At 35.7% G+C, this 12,549-nt stretch overlaps 1 long non-coding RNA gene across 2 annotated transcripts; it reads right to left on the reverse strand.

The window, feature by feature from the left end:
• Positions 1–5,203: 5,203 nt before the first annotated feature.
• On the reverse strand, positions 5,204–11,949 carry LOC104219125 (uncharacterized). 2 transcript variants are annotated; one of them, XR_709165.2, is made up of 3 exons: positions 11,736–11,941; positions 5,973–6,104; positions 5,204–5,602 (listed from the first exon to the last, which is right to left on the reverse strand). It is a non-coding gene; the product is annotated as an uncharacterized lncRNA (long non-coding RNA). The 2 variants fall into 2 exon arrangements; XR_709164.2 differs by lacking the exon at positions 5,973–6,104 and having other exon boundaries at positions 11,736–11,949.
• Positions 11,950–12,549: the final 600 nt, after the last annotated feature.

A 12,549-nucleotide genomic window follows, 5' to 3' on the forward strand; every position in this document is an offset into this window, starting at 1 on the left:
TTATTATTATTAAGAAATTTTGGTCGAAGTTGCGCGAACGCATACCTCGATTTATTTTAAAAATCATAATTATGTCACGCGAACGTGTGCACAATCACGATGATACATTTAAAACACGTCTAAAGCGTACTAATCATATTCATAATTCTTCCTAATCTTTGAGATTATTGCGATGCCAAATTTATGAACAAGATATTATTGCAACTAGGCTAGCTAACATGATCTATTACTTGGTCAGATTTCTTATGGTCCAAAACTCACCTTACGGCCCATTCTTATTCCTTGCCAAGAAAGAAACAACTCCAATTTTTTTCATCTACCCGATTAAAAGCATTTATTCAAGAACCAAGACTACATACATCACAATCGAAATAAAAACTAATTAAAACAATTTAAATGAAAACTAAGGCATGCTACTCAAATAACGTAGAATTACAAATCAACCAACACACGCACCAAGCTATCATAACACAATGAAATGAGAATGAAAATTGAGAAATGGACCATTTATTGGTGAATAACATCGAAAATTGTAAATCAATCGAGCTAAACAAAGCAACAATCCTTGGACCGAAATACCGAGATTACAAACCGGAACCAAGAATCAGCGAAAAACTCGAAACCCAAACACGACCTTCGACGAACTTGAAATTCACCGGAAAAATTGAATTAAACTAAAACGACGAAATCAACGGACTCATCGACAGTGACTTAGAGGCGAGAGAACTATTTGTACATTTATTCCCCACGTTCTATACTAATCCTCAATCAAAAAAGTACCAAAATTGATTACGTTAATTTTGTGTCTCACAAAATGTTCTGGCAAGATTAGGTAGGATCCAAAAGTTGTGCATCAATAGGCTTAATGGCTTAATCACTTTTATTTCATTAAGAGATGGAAAGAAACTGGAGGCTTTCTCTTTTCTTAGCTTTTGCTGCGCTACTTTTCTGTTTCGTCACGCTTTTTTTGTTCTCACTCTCCTATTCCTTTGCAGGTTGCGGCTGATGATTCTCCTGTAGTTCCCTAGGTTCAATGGTTCAGCCGTTTTTTAGCTTTTTATTTTAGGAATTTAAAAAACGGACGCTGATTTTGTGGTTTTTTGAAGTGACGGTTGTGTCTCCATCTTTGGATTTAGGAATTAAACCTTATTTTATAGGGGGTAGGAATTAGGTTAGGTCAAATGAGGAAGGGGTATGGGCTCAATGTTTTGGGCTATCCGAAATTGGGCCTTTTCAATTAAGACCAAACAAAATTAGCCCCAAATTTCACACTCTTTCTTCTAAAACAAGACCAAAAATACTACACCATTTACTAATTAATCCTACTTAAGTAAAAATAACTATTAAAATAAAACTATCCATTAAAACAAACCTATTTTTGGTATTTTTTTAAATATCATACTAGAAGATAAAAAATGAAAAAATTATTGTAAAATTAAGATAATATTCCTAGAACTATTTTTTGTATTTTTGAATTTTATGTAAGGTAGACAAATTAAAAGTAACTAGATAAAAATATTAATTAGCTAAATAAGAGAAAATATTTTTGTAATTTTTATTTTTGTGATAAAAATAAGAGATAATACATAAATTGCCCATCAAACTTGTTCGGAAAAATCATTTACACACCTTAACTTTACGGGCAACCTATGTCCCCCCTATTCTTGTTTGGGGTGAATTTAATACCCCATTAGTAACACTTAGTCAGTCTTGTGGTGAGATGTGTAGTACATGCGCGCCACGTGTCATAAGCTGCTTTATTTTTTTTTTTACTTATTTAATTACTTTTTTATTTAACTCTTTTTTTCCATGTCATCTTTATCACCACCTACACCACCATGGAACCAGCTCTAAACCACCTTGAAAAGCTGCAAAAACAGAAAGAAAACCCAAAAACAATATCCATATCTTCATCCTTCAAAGTCATGTAAATTCGCCACCAAATGACCACTATTTTCGCTCCTTTTAACCACTAAAAATTATCTGGCAAAACGGCCATAAAACAGCCCAAAACAGAGCTCAAACCCCCCACAACTAACCCCTAAAATTAGCACCTAAAACTCACCCCAAAATACCTCAAAATCCATCCCAAAATTGTAGCAAAATCAGCTGCAAAACCAGAAAAGAGCTGCGAAAATCAGCTCCAAGACACCCCCAAATTCCAGCAGTTTTTTTCCTTTAAAATCACTGAAAATTGCAGCAAATTCCGGCCCCGAAACCTCCCCAAAACCTGCTGAAATCAGCCTTCAAAACCACCAATTTACAGCTCCAAAACACCTTAAAATCAGTCCAAAAAATAAGCCCTTGGTTGTGAGATATTTTGTCTTCTTTCTTTTTAATTCATTGCAGTAGGATTATATTGATGGAATATGGCGAAGGAAACACACTAGTGGAAATAGAGACTCAGTAAGAAAAAAAAAAGCAAAAAATAAAACATGACTTAGTTTCAAGAAATGGGGAGGAAGATGGTGACACTGGTGTGCTAAAATGAAGAAAGAGAAAAAGAAAAGAAAATGAATAAAAAAAGAGAAAAAATTAGTATTGAGTTTAATTAGTTAGAGTATCCAATAGGAAAGTGACACCTGGATAATTAAATTAATTTAAAGCTTCTTCTTTTTTTACCTCACGCGCATCAACGAAATGAGCTACACTTTTCATGTCAGGTCATCACTCAATGGGGTATTAAATTTAGTATAGATAAAAATAGTGGGGTGTTAAGACACCCGTAAAGTTTAGGTGTGCAAATAATTTTTGCTGACAAGTTTAATGGGTATTTTATGCATTTTCTCTAAAAATAAAGTAAAAGAGAGCGATACTAAACCTAAACTAAATATTTATGCTAAAATGTGTAAAATCTTGGGGAGAGACAAAAATTACATGTCGACAGTGATCAATTTGCTTTTTATATTTTGGTCCAAAATAAGTGTCCATTTATATAATCAAGAAAAAATTCAATTTGTTTTTCTAAAATTACCCTTTTGTGTGTATCTCTAAAAAGTCATTTACTCCTTATATTTGAGAAGAGAAATAAGTGATACTATAACTATGCTGCAATATTTAATTAAGGATAGTTTAGTCACACTAACTATTTTGTCTAGTATTTAGTATTTCCTTAATTGGTGTGTCCAAAGCAAATTGGTCACTTATTATGGACCGGAGGGAGTACTAATGGAGTAGCAATTTCGTATATCTTTGCAAATTGCCGGTACGACTTGTGTATGGTTAGGAGGATAATGTCCGTATGAATTTGAGGCACCAACCTGTAAACTCATATTCGATATGTTCTTCCAAAATTCCAAGAAATAGAAAAGGATATTAATTAATGATACATCCACCAACCCCTTGTCTCCCAAACGACATTGATTTTCAGGTGGGAATTGGTTAAAGTGGGAAGATCTCGTAACCTTATTAATGATCCAGCTTTGTCCTGTCTGTCTCCTTTGTTTTGCGCCAGGTACTCATCCACTACATATGCAGCGACCTACCTTTATTCCTTTGAATTTTTCCCTAAATGTACACGTTTTGGCTCAACCATTGCTGTTGTTTTAAGGGAATATCAAAAAAATGCAAAACGCATTTGCAGAATGCAAGTTAAAAACAAACCATAAAGGAAAGAATAGACGGAAGATAATGCAAGCCATAAGTCACGCCGAAGGCAAACATTTATCGAATGCGAGATTTATAAGTCGTAATTGTCAAATGTGTTTTATAAGTAGCACTTATAGTCTCTTTGGCCAAGTTTTTTTTTTGGGCAAAAAGTGCTTTTTTGGGCCAAAAGCATTTTTGGCCAAAAATTGAGGTATTTGACCAAGCTTTTGGAAGGAAAAAAAAACGTTTTTGAGGAGAAGCAGAAAAAAGTAGCTTCTCTCCAAAAGCATTTTTCTGAGAAATACACTTAGAAACAGTTTTCAAAAGCTTGGTCAAACACTAATTACTGCTCAAACGTACTTTTCAAATTAATTAGCCAAATACAAACTGTTTCTCGCCAAAAGCATTTTTTTCAAAAGTACTTTTGAGAAACACTTCCCAAAATAAGCTAATTTTAGAAGCTTGGCCAAACAGGCTATTAATCCAATTTTGTCCAATGTAAAATTCGGTAAAAATAGCACGGTATAGCCAGTTTTCGGACTAGTCATTCAAAAATAGTCAGTGTTTACGAAGTCAATGAAAAATAGCCACTATTTTGCTGCAACAGAGATCGGTCCAGCATAATATACTAGAGTTCGGTGCACCAGTGTATGAACTCCAGCATATTATGCTGGACCGGTATACTTTGCTGACTCTAGTATAATATACTGGAGACTGGAGCACCGGTGCTCCAAACTCCAGTATATTATACTGGACAATTATACTTGCTGGAACTCCAATATATTATGCTGGAGTTCTAGTGTATTTATGCTGGAACTCCATCATATTATGCTGGAGTTCTAGTGTACTTGTGCTGGAACTCCATCATATTATGCTGGAGTTCCAGCATACTTATCCTGGAACTCCAGTATAATATGTTGGAGTTCAAGCTTACTTATGCTGGAACTCCAGTATAATATACTGGCGTATTTTCCGGGTTTTGAATAGTATTTTCGCTCAGTTTTATCTTTACAATGAAAAGTGGCTAAATTTTGATTACTTTTAAAACTGGGCTATTTTTGAACGATCAATTATAAATCTGGCTATTTTTGAATTTCTCCCTAAAATTCGCATCTGTCAGATGTGACTTATGTATTGCACTTGCAGATGCACCTTATAAATATCATCCTGTTAATAAGTACTCCCATTTGTTCTTTCAACTATGCTTTGTCCTTAAATAGCATTCTACTTATTTATGGTATTCTCTCAAAAACAATAAACCACTAGAACTGTTGAGCCAAAAGTGCACATTTTAGGGAAAATTTCCATTCCCTTTTATCCTTTACCCTTATGTCATGATTAGGCATATGAATACAAATGATAGTCATGACAAAAGGATATATTTTCTGATAGTTCTATATTTCTGCTAGATATATAACTTGCTGATTCTTTAAGACCTTTTACCCTCTTCATCTTTCCCTAGTTAAAACAAGTGAAAACGTATGGTTTTATTTCTCATACTAGCAACTCCTTTTGGGATATTAATAGGTAGAAATTGTACGAGCTAGCTTTCAAACACCATTTTATAACCCTCTACAAGGGCCGACTTTCACTTCAATTTCTACTGACACTCGCATTTAAACAGAAACTGATGTTAAGAGCATTTTCAGGACCTTCAGTAGTATGGTTTGCCATAATTCCATCAAGACCAACTACAAACCAAAACCTCACCAAATTACCAAGCAAACCATAATTCCATCAAGTCCAACTACAAACCAAAACCTCACCAAATTACCAAGCAAACCAGGCCAAAAATATTAATTTCCATAACAATCACCAAATCTTTTAGCTCAACGTTGTTCTGTTATTTTTCTGGCACATTCAATTAACCTTAACGTTTAAGGTTCATCACCCGCGGACAAACCATCAAGTGAAGGAAGAAAACTGATGTAAAGTCCTCTCAACATGAGTTCACCCAAGGAGAACTTTAAGACATTTTCCTTATTCCCACAGGTCCTGAGAATTTCATAGGCGCCTGCATCATCGCAAGAAAAAATACACAGTGAGTAGAACTTCTGATACACCCTACAACAGTGTTGCCACATAAACCTATTCAACCTTCATGCTAGCTAAACATTTTTCAGCCATAATAAAAAGGAACCTTCTGGCCAAGCATGTTTTTTATTGTCATGAGGAGAAAACTTGAAGTTTACATGCATCAGCAGATTATGAAGCTTGAAACTCTGATAAACAGAAAAAAGATACTTGAAATTGATATAATAGAGTTGAATGGGAACACAACAAGAACAATGAGATCCATAGTCCCCAGAATACAGCATAAAGCACAAATAAAAAGGTAGAATGTCAAATAAAGGCAATAGGCTTGCTCCGCTGCCAAAGCCTACCGTCGTTATCTGTTGCTCTCTCAAACACAGCAATGCAAGGGACTTCACTATGCAAGACCTTGGAGCCATGTCATGGCAGTCGCAACTTCCTTTTGGCTTTATATTCCAATTACGTAAGATGGGAATCTTGCTCTGCTTAAACCAGAAAACAAGAGTTTGCATCAAACACACTCAACTTCACTGATTTCTAATTAAATTTATTCGTGAACAAGCTAATGAAGTATGTAGGTTTACGAGTTCCACCCAAATCCACCAAAGACTTGCACAATATGTAAACAGAGTACAAGTGTTACATCTTGCGTTTTCGTACGTTAAAAGTTTCGTCTTCAGTTAATTGACATAAACTCGGGGATGAGATTATCTTGAGGCTAACATATTTATGCTATTTATAACAAGCGATAAATAAGTTTCATGAAGGATAAAGGGTACACGAATTAAAGAAAACGAGTTTCATTAAAAGTGGCCAATTTGGGATAAAATACGTGTCGAGCGATAATACCCGATAATTATGGACTAGTACCATACAAGGTATCACATGGCCATGATAATATGATATATATATAAAATGAGTAATATTTTTAGGTAATTTGAGATAATTCTTAATTACACGGATAATTGGTTAATTACCGGGTAACGGGACACTACCTAATTACATAATAAGTGGATAAAGATTAATTATCCCACCCCCAACCCCACGTGGAAGCTTGCCATGTTATAAGGAATGACTTAGTCATTCCTTGCTATGGTGTCATGAAGATACAATGTATTTCATTTCCAAGACCTTGACTAATCAAAGTGTTTCATTTAAAGACTAAACAAACTATGCTAATTTCATTTGAAATGTTCCAAACTAAGAACAGAGACGTAGGACCTCACATTACTTGCTGGATGAAGTAGATATTAGACATTTTCTTTGCAATTAATTCCTACGGAAAAAAACCCAACAAGAATTATTAAAGTCTTAGCAACATAATTACGTTTTGCGATTCTAGCGGAGTACGGTGCAACCTGTTCCAAGAATATCATACGGATTTTTCCCTACTCCAGGTATGTTAAGGCTAAGCTCTTCCTTCATTTTGCATGGTCTTGTAATTATAAAAGTTCGATAACGAGTCACAAAGAAAAATTCATATCCCGGAATTTACGTATATTTTGCTAGTCTTGCAAGTTACGTATATTTGCGTGGTTTTGTAAGTTACGATATTATCCTTATCGGGCCTCCATATTCAATTGAGTATTTCCTTCTTCCAATCAAGAGAGCAGAGAATTTATATATAAATTATTAAAGTATTTTCATTATCATCGAGCTATAATCGATGGGCAGGCCCCTATTGGGCAACCTCTGATCAGATGGTAAGTTATATACCGATCCTACTGTGGCCGAACACCTATGAGCGAGCCTAGTTGATCGAGATACAGAGCTTAGTATGGTCGAGCGCCTATGAGCGAGCCTACTACGGCAGAGCAGTTATATATATATATATATATACCAAGCCTTATAGGGCCGGACAGCTATTTTACTCACTATATTGAGATAGTTGAGTCAGTATCAGCAGATGAGCATATCTTCAGATTTTTTTGACTCCTAGTTGTTTTCAGTTATTATATGATCAGTTCAGTTTCAGCTTCAGTATATTGCCTTACATACTCAGTACATTATTTCGTACTTACGCCCCTTTCTGGGGGCGCTGCATTTTATGCGTGCAGGTCCAGACAGGCAGATGGGTAGACCTCCCGAGTAGGTGTTTGCCCGAGTTCAGCTTTATCGATAAGCTCTCCATCCTTCGAAGTTGCCGGGTCTAAAAGTTTTGTGTACATCTTGTGTATATATGTAGATAGGTTATGGGTAGGTCGGGGCCCTGTTCTGATCACAGTACATCTAACAGTAGAGGCTTGTAGACACATCCTGTCAGTTAATGCAGTATGTTGGGCTTGTAGGCCTTGTACGTATATTTTGTTGGCTAATCAGTTGTAGTAATTATGACGGTCTTGCTGGCCCAGCTTTATATTGACATTTAGTCAGCATTAGTCTCTATTCAGTTTTATATTGGCACTAGGTGCCGGTCTCGCCTTTAGGCTCGGGGCATGACAACAAGTAAAAGGGGCAAATTAATTGACGATTTCTCTGAAGCTTTTACACATTATTCTCCAACCTGCAAAAGACATTCTCGACTAGATCCAATAATTGAATGAGCTGCAAATCTACAAAGTTCATCTTAGTAAAATAAAGTACAAGAGAGAGCATCAGCAGATGCATTAAGCTAAAGAAGCATCCAACTATTCTGACTTTGCTTTTGCATCACTTTATCCCAAAAGGACTTTGGATCTAACCGAAAATGCCCTAGACAATCCAGCCAAGGAACACACCAACTTAACTCAGAGGGAGGTGAAAGGTGAAGCAGCCCAAGCAACTGCTTTAGGCCTCATATTCGTGGGGCCCCATTTATTTTAGTAATATGTATATTTTTTGATTTTCGTAAAAATATTGAGTATTTCTAAGGAGAAAGTGCAATTTTTCATTAAAAGAAAAATGAAACCATCCTTTCGGTAAATGTCATTTTAGTAATCACTTTACATGCAAATATTTTCTTGCCTCATTTACATTTGACAGCTAACCTCTTAAATTGGCCCACGTTATTTTTATCCTTTAGCATCCTCTTCCAAGAATGTGTATTATACTTTTAAATTCTTTTTCTTCGAGTTTGAGAGTACTATTCGTAAAAACTAGAGTGCTGAAAACATCTCCCTGCCTTTCTCTTCTTGTTTTTTCTTTAAGTTTTTCAAGCATTGCAATAAGCACATTTAAGCAGCGAAAGATTATATTTTGATATCATCCCATCCATAGGTCCAAGATCTACATCTATAAATGATAACAACTTGAATTAGATTCTATTATTTAAATTATATATTTTTCCCTCCAAAATTGGTTAGCCTTGAACGTTCTTTAAAATAAAATAGCCATTATGACTTATTTTTCAAATGAAAAGTTCTTTATAAGTGGAAAATATATACTTTAATTAATATACTCAATCAGATAGAAAAACTTCATTCTTTTCCAAATGCCTTTGTTGTTTATAGAATAGTGTTAACAATTCATATAGCAGTTGCCTCAGTTGAAAGGGGTTTATCAAAATTAAATAAAAGAAAATTTTTAGAAGAAATCAATAATAGAAAATTACTACTCATAATTTTGCATCTCAAAAAGCTAGAAAAATGGGCTTTATATATATATATATATATGAGATTTTTGTTTTGACCAAAAAATTAAGGCCTCTTACTTCTTTCCTCAAACCTCATTGTATTGGATGGAAGGCCTCTTATTGAAGTTTAGCTTTAGGCCAACATCTTCATTGAGCCGCCTACCCAAACCTCCTTCCTCTTTAGCTTTATTCACCAACTTCCAACCTTTTTGTAGGGTGGTAACTTCCAACCTTCTTGGAGGGTAGTATGTCATTTATACTATTATCTAGCACTAAATTAGCCAATGCTGGCCAATACCAAAAAGGGGTATACCCATGTACAGAAGGAGTATTAACCTGCTGCATCTGATATTGCCTATAAACTCTACCAATTTCCTCTGTTGCGGTTAAAATTTGTAATAACACGTATACTTCAACATATGTACATTGGATGATTTCCCTTCAATGCGCCTCTGGTTTCTCCCCTCCCAAATAGTCCAGCACACACAAGTAGGGACAGTCTTCAATAATTTTCTCAGCTCCTTTTTGCAACTATGACCCAACTAGCTTACAAATCAGGACAGGTCTCGTAGTTGCCTTGTAACTGGCAATGCAGGAATAAATGTTTGATCCTCCATGTCATGCGTCAAATGAAGCACCTGCTGCATATGTTTACTCCCCTTTTCTGCAAATTCGACTGGGTTAGAAAGGAATCATGAGCTATCACCAGCAGAAGCATGATATATGGAGCATTTGATCCACAATATAACTTCTTGAAAATTTGTTGTACCTGTACTCAATTCCCACTAGCATCCAAAATCAATGTATCCTCACTTACTATTAAGCTGCATGCCTGATCTACTTCCTGGCCACCTTTCTATTGCATAGTCAAAGCACTCTCTTCTGAACCTAAGTTCCCAGCCATTGTCTGTTGCAACTTGCGATGATGTAGCCTCAATGTTGGCTTCTAGACTAAATAGGTAAGGACATTCTTGCTTTCCATGGGGTAATCCATATCCACAAGTTGTGCCAAAAGTTGATTATTCTTATATTCTCTATTCTGATTGCACCATTGAGGAAAAGCTTGACTGTTGGTTTCTAAAAACTTCCAAACTCCTACACCATGAGGGCTGATCACTGCTTCTGTCCTACTGTCTCACAAATTCATTTCTCGAATTTTATAACTGATTTTCCAAAAAATACTGGCAATAAAGCACCAAATCATCAAAGTAAACCCATCGGGTTCCCAGGAATCCGAACAAGAGTGTTGTGTTAAAGAAAAGGTACATCAACTGTAGTGCTAATGCCATTGCTAATGATTTCTTACATTTCATGGCTTTCCATGTAGTTTTCAAGCTTTGCCCTAACTGCCTCCTATGTAGTTTTCCAGCATGAACTAGCATTCTTATGGGATCATTTTTCATTTCATATTAAAAAAAGTTGATCCCATAACAATGCGAGTTGTTCATGCTTAGTTATGATATAAGAATCTCTAACTTTAAGGGGAATCGAAGAAAGCCGCCTACAAGCCATATGTACACAAGGTACTTCAGGCTGTGATGGCAATTGGCATGAGGGTTGCTGCAGTATGCTGTATTTTCATCTCATTGTACCTAGGCTGGCTTCTAATGCTCTCAGCTAGCTGCTCAATGATTCGTAATTATCATTTGTAAATGTTAAAGGTTCCTAGGTTGCTTGCTCCCCCTTCTCAAGAAAATTAGAAATGGTTTTGTGAAAAACCACTCTTTTTAATGAATATCAATGTGCCCATGCAAGGCATTGCTAAATAGCAGCGGCTTAATAGGGTTGGTTCAAAAAATTGGGTAAACACTGCTTTTCCTGAAGAGTTCGTATTGTACATTCAGGATGAGGCACTAGGTGGTGCCCTGCTTACTTATATTCAACGAGAACAGAGAAATGATTGTTGAGACCATAATATGCAAAACCCTTTTTCTGCCTCCTCAGTCTTTACTCCCTCGTCTTTTCCAGCGATGCAGTCTGCAGCTACTCCATTGATGATACCACTAGGTGGTGCCCCATATTCTCCGGTCAGTAGCTATCTATTTTTCACTGTTCTTCAAAACTCAAATCACTGTCCAAATAGCGGCATAATTTCAAACCATCCCATCATCATGTTTAAAAGCTGAATTATACAAACCAGAGCTGCTTACTTGAGATTTGGAATTTACACGCCCACTTTCCTATCATTCATGGCATTTGAATTGAGCTAAGTAGCTTCATAATTTCAAACCATCCGTTTTATTAACAAAAAAGAATCTATAGGAATGGGTGAATGAGAAGTTCAGATCAGCTAGCAGGAGATAGAACATAACGCATTCCAAATATATATCAAATCGCAGATTGGTGCATTAATCTAAATTCTAAACGATTACCTGAAAGGTGCAAAAGTAGAACACAAGCAAATGTTTGAAATACCATTATCAAAGCTCGGAGTCGAATACAAATTTTAACAAAATCAAACAGACTACATGGCCAATTAAAAATAGAGAAAAACAGAAATCCTAACTAAAAAAAAAAAAAAAAAAAACAAGTAAAAAAGAAAGGGGAACGAAAATGGAAGTACCTAATTAGAAGGTGCAGATGAAGGATCAGGTAGCATCTCCATAATCTTCTTATCCCATACCTCATTTCCAATGTGCTTCGGCTGGCCAAATCAAATAATACAAAATTGGGTCATTTAAGAAATTAACACAAATCAATTAATTACGCCTCAATTCCGAATTCGACTGTAACATAAAACAAGCAAGGAAATACATAGAAAAAGAAAGAGGGGTACACTACCCTACCATGGGCTGCTTTGCGGATGAAATAGGTAGAAATAGTGCGGGATAGCCGCTTTTTAACATGTTATTTACTGTTTATCTAGTATTTTTAAGGCGTAATACATACGGAGGCACCTAAAGTTGGCACGATCTTTCACTTAGACACTTAAACTAGACCTTTTTTCAATTAGACACGTTTCTTAGGTAATTCTCATACCAATTAGACACGTTTTTTGCTGGCTTATTAATTAACAAAGCGCGTGTTCTGCAATCTCCATTTACGTGGCAAAAGTAACCATTATAAATCGTGCCACATCATTTTATTTGTCCACCTCACTGTCCACCTCAGCTATATGGTGTTATTTCCACTAAAATACATATAACTAGCCCTAAACAAACATCTAAACATATTACCATTGTTCCTTTTACCTTCGATGAAAACGAAGAAAGGTCCTACCACTGTTAATCTTCTTCTTCTTTTGGTCAATGGTATTGGAATGTAGTATTTCCACTGATTTCTCACTATATTTACAACGCTTCAAGGTCCAATCTCTCCTTATTTTCTATTGTTATAGCTAGGGCTAAGTAATTTGCAAGTTATTTCTCAAGCTAGGG

The sequence above is a fragment of the Nicotiana sylvestris genome, chromosome 7, assembly GCF_000393655.2.
Source record: "Nicotiana sylvestris chromosome 7, ASM39365v2, whole genome shotgun sequence".
In the NCBI taxonomy this organism is placed as follows: Eukaryota; Viridiplantae; Streptophyta; class Magnoliopsida; order Solanales; family Solanaceae; genus Nicotiana; species Nicotiana sylvestris.